Genomic DNA, 6,000 nt, shown 5'->3' with positions numbered 1-6,000 from the left:
GATAAACCAGTATTAGTCGGTTACACAGATGCATACACGGCATGAGCTGTAGACTCCAAAAGGTCCACATCAGGCTACCTATTACATTTTCAAGGGGAGCAGTTTCATGGAAATCTAAATAATAGAAGTGTGTAGCTTTATCTACTACAGAGGCAGAATATATTGCCATTACAGAATGTTGCAAGGAGATGTTATGGATGCAGAGACTGTTAGAAGAACTTGGTATGAAACAAGATAATTATTTTATTCATTGTGATAGTCAGAGTGCCATCCACCTCAGTAAGAATTCTAGTTTCCATTCCAAATCTAAGCATATAAATGTTAGATACCAGTGGATCCAAGATGTTCTTGAAGAAAAGGTGTTGAAGATCGAGAAAATCCATACTGACGACAATGGTTCAGATATGATGACAAAATCATTACCCAAAGGCAAACATGAGCTGTGTAGCAGTGTTGCAGGTTTGGGTGTGGTAGGTCCCTCTTCATAAGTCGGGAGGGGAGTTTGTTGGGGTCCCTCCTTATAATAAAAGGACTCCTACTTGAAATAGGATTTCCCTTATTCTTTGTTTGGGGAAAAATAGAAACTTTCAAGCCTAAAAAGGAATTCCTATTTCTATTGGTAAACCTCCATATTTATCATTATAAAAGGGAATGAAAGGGAAGAGATTATTCACAACTTTCAGAATAAAGAGAAGTCTGAGAAAGAGAGATTCCTGAAGTGGTTCTTTCAAGAGACATTGAAAGAGAAGAATATTGGTTTAAAGAAAAGAAGATTATTAATCTTGTGAAGCAATTTAGTTTGTGGTTATCTTCTTCAGCCTTTGGTAATCTAGGATTTGTTCAAATCCTAAGGAGTAAGAGATTTCTTATTTCTTTGTTTCTTTGTTCAGTTTATCCACCATAGTTATGGTGAAGAGCTGTTATCCAAGAGTGTTTCTACACATCTTGAAGAATTGGTTAATCCGCTATTGCTTTAGGGAAGAGTTGTGTAACCCATTATTATCATTATAGTGAAAGATTTCTGGACTAGGTCCCGTGGTTTTTTACCTTCTATTTTAGAGGGATTTTTTGCCACGTTAAATTATCTTGGTGTCTCTGCTTTTACTTTCACATCTTTTATCTCCATATTCCTGAATAAGTTAATTAGGTTATTTTTTCCTTACAATTGTTCCATGGTTATGAATATGATGATGATGATGATGAAGAGTGTTATGATGATGAAGACGTTGATGATGATGAAGACGTCGATGATGATCATGACGACGATGAAAATCAAGTTATTCCATGATCATCAGGATGATCTTGGCTTCTCACTTTCTCAGTCACACTATACCAAAAATTTTAGGGCGTCAATGGTTAATCGAGTAACCGATAATGAAGAAGAAGGAGAAAGCTATTCATTCGTCTCCTTTAAACCATTAACAAATTAAAAAATTATTAGGTCAAATTCATTTCATCATCAACAACAACAACAAGAACATCATCATCCAAGTAAAACTCATCTTGAAATAATTTTAACTTTCCTTAAAGATTTTAAAGAAAATGAGTTTTTAGAGAGAGAAAGAGAGAATAAAATATGTTAGATATAAATGACAAAGATTAGATGTAAACTAGGGGCTACGCGAGAAGATGGTCATAAACTAGGGGGCCATTTCAGAAATAATTTGTTCGTATATATTGTTTGCTAGTGGAAGACAAAGATTAGATGTAAATGTCACATTTTTCTAAATAAAAATTGTATTCTTGTCCATTATAATCCTATTTTTTTTCATAAACCTTATCACGACATTCTTTAAATATCTAGCCACCTTTTAGACTTCTTTCTCTTAGAATTTAAACTCGTTCTTAAATTTTTTTTTTTTTCTCTCTTTACTCTCTTACAACACGTTTAAAACTAGCTTTTCCCCCTTTTCTTCATCGATCTTCCTCTTTAGTCATCTTATTTGTTTGATTTTCAAGTTTCGATATTGGTTTTGGTTTTAGTTTTTGCTGTAAAACTAGATTGAAACTAGAAAAAACGTGTTTGTTTTGGTTTTTTTAGTTTTGATTTTTGTTTGGTTTCTCCCATGGAAGCAACGATCAACAAGGATGCCTTTTATGCAACTCTATTGGTGTTTGGTTTCTTAAGTTTTGGATCTGGTGTTTGAAGTTCCAAAATCCGTGTTTTCTAGCTTCAAATGTATTCTTTATTGCTTCATATCTAGTTTCTCAACTTTAGTATTCATCTTTCATGTTATTTTATCTACTCAAGATGCAGTTTTTATATCAAAACTTATGTATTTTTATTTATATGCAAATTTTTTTGTAAGAAAATTAGAAAGTACATCAAGATTTGGTTTTTAAAATTTCTCCCACAAAAATCTATTTATTTGCATTTGATGAAAATTAACGGGCAAATATGATTCTTTATCGATTTTCCCATTTCGCTTTGTGAAAGAAAAAATACGATCTGCATTTTACCCCTTGGATATGACTGAAATATAAAAGACAATAACAATTTTGCTAATGAATTTTTCATGTTACCTTCAAAAAAGAAATCTGTTTGGAATTGCATCATAAGCATGGGCAAACAAGTGACTGCATAGATAGCATTTCGACTAATGCATTTTACCCTTATGCATTTCGTTTGCTTATTAATTGTTTTCCCCTTTTTTTTAGAGCAATTACTAGTTGGCTACTAGCTACTAATGAAATACAAAATATTTGTGAATAATGACTTTAGGTGCTTGATGAAGATAATTTAAAAGATGGTTAAATCGCAACAAATAAAAAAACTTTAGAAATCCGCACATGTTTGATTCAGAATGATAAACTCATAAACCTAATTTGACACCATGTTGAATTATGAAGCTAATTAAGAAGAAGAAAAACAGACAAATGATGGACACGATAATTGGGATAAAGAAAATAATATATATATCATATTCTCAATCTTTTGGATCTTCATATATCTTGGACTCATACTGATTGTGATCGTTGGATTTCTTATTCTTGATTTCTCTAATATTAATCACGTATATAGGAAACTAGATAACATTTATCCAACAACGGTATTAGATCATTAACATAATAAATATCTTAAATATATGAAACTCAATCTTTTGGATATTCAAATATCTTGGATTCTTTTTCATGGTCGGATCTACTATTCTCCATTTGTCTTACATTTTTCACGTATCTTACTTACAATTGTAAATATTTTGTTTTTCTATTAATATTCATATTAAAATAGAAATTTCTCAAATTTAAATTTGTGGCTATATTATGAAGTTTTCTCGTGGCAAGAAACATCGCAACATTGTTAGACTACCAGTAATATACACTATACTACCATTCTATGAAACATCTGGAAAACGAGATGTGATCACTGTTTCCAATACTCCATTAACATTGTAAGAAATGTGATCAACATGATTGGACCATTTCCAAAAAACAGTAAAAAGACAGGGAAACCCAAAACAATAGAACAGATAAAATGACAACCTCCGGTCGAACCTTACCTCAAAATAAATGTTGATGCATCTTTTACCTCGGTTGAATCAATCACAGGAATGAGTCTAATAGTCCATAATACAGAATCTAAATTCCTAGAAGCTCAAGTCTTTACCACCAGGGCTCGAAACAATGAAGAAAGTGAAGCAATGGCTATTCTCAAAGGTCTCTCGTGGGCGGATGATCATAATGTCTGGTCCATATCATAGAAAGTGATAACATTAACATCATCAAGCACATACAACAAAAAAAGCACGCAATACAATGGCAATCCTTGATACATATTCGTCGGATCCGAGAAATAATAAATAAATTTGCAAGTGTCAAATTCCAACATACAAAAAGATAATTGAATTCTCCAGCTAGATAAATTAGCGAAATGGACGCGGAAGAAAAATAGATCTAAGTCTTGGAAAAATGTTCCTTATCTTTTAGTTAATATGTATTGTAATAACGTTTTAAAGTGTTAATTTAATGCAATGTTTCAACAAAAAAAAACCAACTTATATACCCATCCAACAATATTCTCTCTCAAATCAATGAAAAAAGTATTATAATTATTTCTGCCCAGCCAAATATTTATTAACACCTTTGGTTTCCTCCATCAATTACTGTGAGAATAGTCCCACATGGGAGAAGGCTATCTAGCAACCAAGAATATAATGTCTATAATGTCTAGGTCCTCTCCACTCATTGCCAATTGGTTTTGAGTTGGATGATCACAAACTTAACATGGTATCAGAGCTAGTGATAGGCTTAAAAGCCACACACGTTCCACGTCACAAAAAAAGCACGTGTTATGCTAATCAGTTCACACGTGAGGGCGTGTGAGAATAATTTCACATGGGAAAAAGACTATCTAGCAACCAAGAATATAATGTATAGGTCCTCTCCACTCATTGCCAATTGTTTTTGAGTTGGATGACGACAAATTTAACAACTACAATATATTCATACTATTTCTTTAATTTTTAAAATGATTAATTTAATTTTACGCCCCTTATTCTGTCGATCCGTCTAATTTTATTCACGTATCTCATAATAACCTAAATACATTTGTTCTTCCACTGGAATCTTGCACTAAAACAAAAACAAATTAAATTTAAAATTGTGTTAGACTATAATATTTTGAATTCTGTCCATCCAACGTAAATATAAAACCTATAATTTTTTTTATCAAGTAAGGACCCAAACATTTCAATATATCAGTAATATTTATTTGATTGTCAATATTATTATTATTGTAGAGTCACATCCTTTATTCTCGCAGTCCTGTTATTATTCACGTGTCTCATAATTAATGATGTCGAGAAGTGGCTTTCCAGAAATCATCTTGCAAATCGTCTTTGTTATTTTCGATTGATTATTTTTCAGTGTCTTCAATGACTAGATGGAGGATACATGCAAAGACACTCTGATGCTTAAGTCAGTTGAGTGTGGCATGTTGTAAGTCGATGAAAAGACTATGGTTAAAGATTTATTTTTTAAGACAACCCTGTGTTGTTTATATAGACTTGTATGGCGGTGGTAAATCACAGGCTTAATGAAGGCCACGTGACAGGACCATTAATGGAATGTTTCAATTCATGGTCGTATGATCGTATTTCTCGATATGGCAAACAAACGTTCGACACTATTTGGTGTTTCGCGTAATCGACATTTATCTCAAGCAAAATAGAGTTCAAGGTATCAATTATACTTCTACAAACTTCCCTGTTATAGGGCTCAGGTTACAGAGTTGACTGAAAATCACTCTTTTGCTGGCTTATAAGTCATTCAAGACGCCTAAGAGACTCGTGTCAGCCTCCCGCTTCAAGGCTCATATGAAAAACCTCTTTCAAGCCACCTCTTTTTTAGTTCTATCGAAGTCTCGCTTGTGAATGTTCAGGGTTTTGACACGTGTCGTTCAAGTCAATCTGTTGACGTCTTGATTAGTCAGAACCGACAAATACTTGACTCAACTATAATAACTTGAAATGATTTTTTCTACTAAAATCTTGCATTATAATGAAAATTTTTTGAAATTCAAATTGGGGCTATAGATGTAATATTTTGGATTACATCATCTTAACATAAATATCAATGAGATAGTTTTTTCTCGACCATTTCAATTATTTTTTCCTAATGAAAGATTTATATACCTTTTCTTTTCATAATCAATTACAATATATTCGTATCTATATTTTCTCCTAACGAAAGATTTATATACCTTTTCTTTTCATAATCAATTACAATATTATATTCATAGTATCTATTTGATTGGTAAAATAGTTATTCTAGATTTGATTTTTAAACTTCAAACTCATGTAATCGGTCCATATATAGAAATAAGTATATATAATGATCCTAGTGTGCAAGAGAATTCTAAATTTGTTTCTTTTTTTTTGCATTGTCCAAGTGAAACTTATAAACATCCAAAACCATTTAGAGGGATAGTGGTTCAAGATATTAGGAGACATTTCAAATTTCCATCAATGATGAGATAATAATAGGCCAGCGCTTTGGGGA

Source organism: Eschscholzia californica, unplaced genomic scaffold, assembly GCF_041429995.1.
Source record: "Eschscholzia californica isolate CP2 unplaced genomic scaffold, dmEscCali1.0.p SCAF_3, whole genome shotgun sequence".
NCBI classification, from domain to species: Eukaryota; Viridiplantae; Streptophyta; class Magnoliopsida; order Ranunculales; family Papaveraceae; genus Eschscholzia; species Eschscholzia californica.
This window is presented reverse-complemented; position numbering follows the sequence as displayed.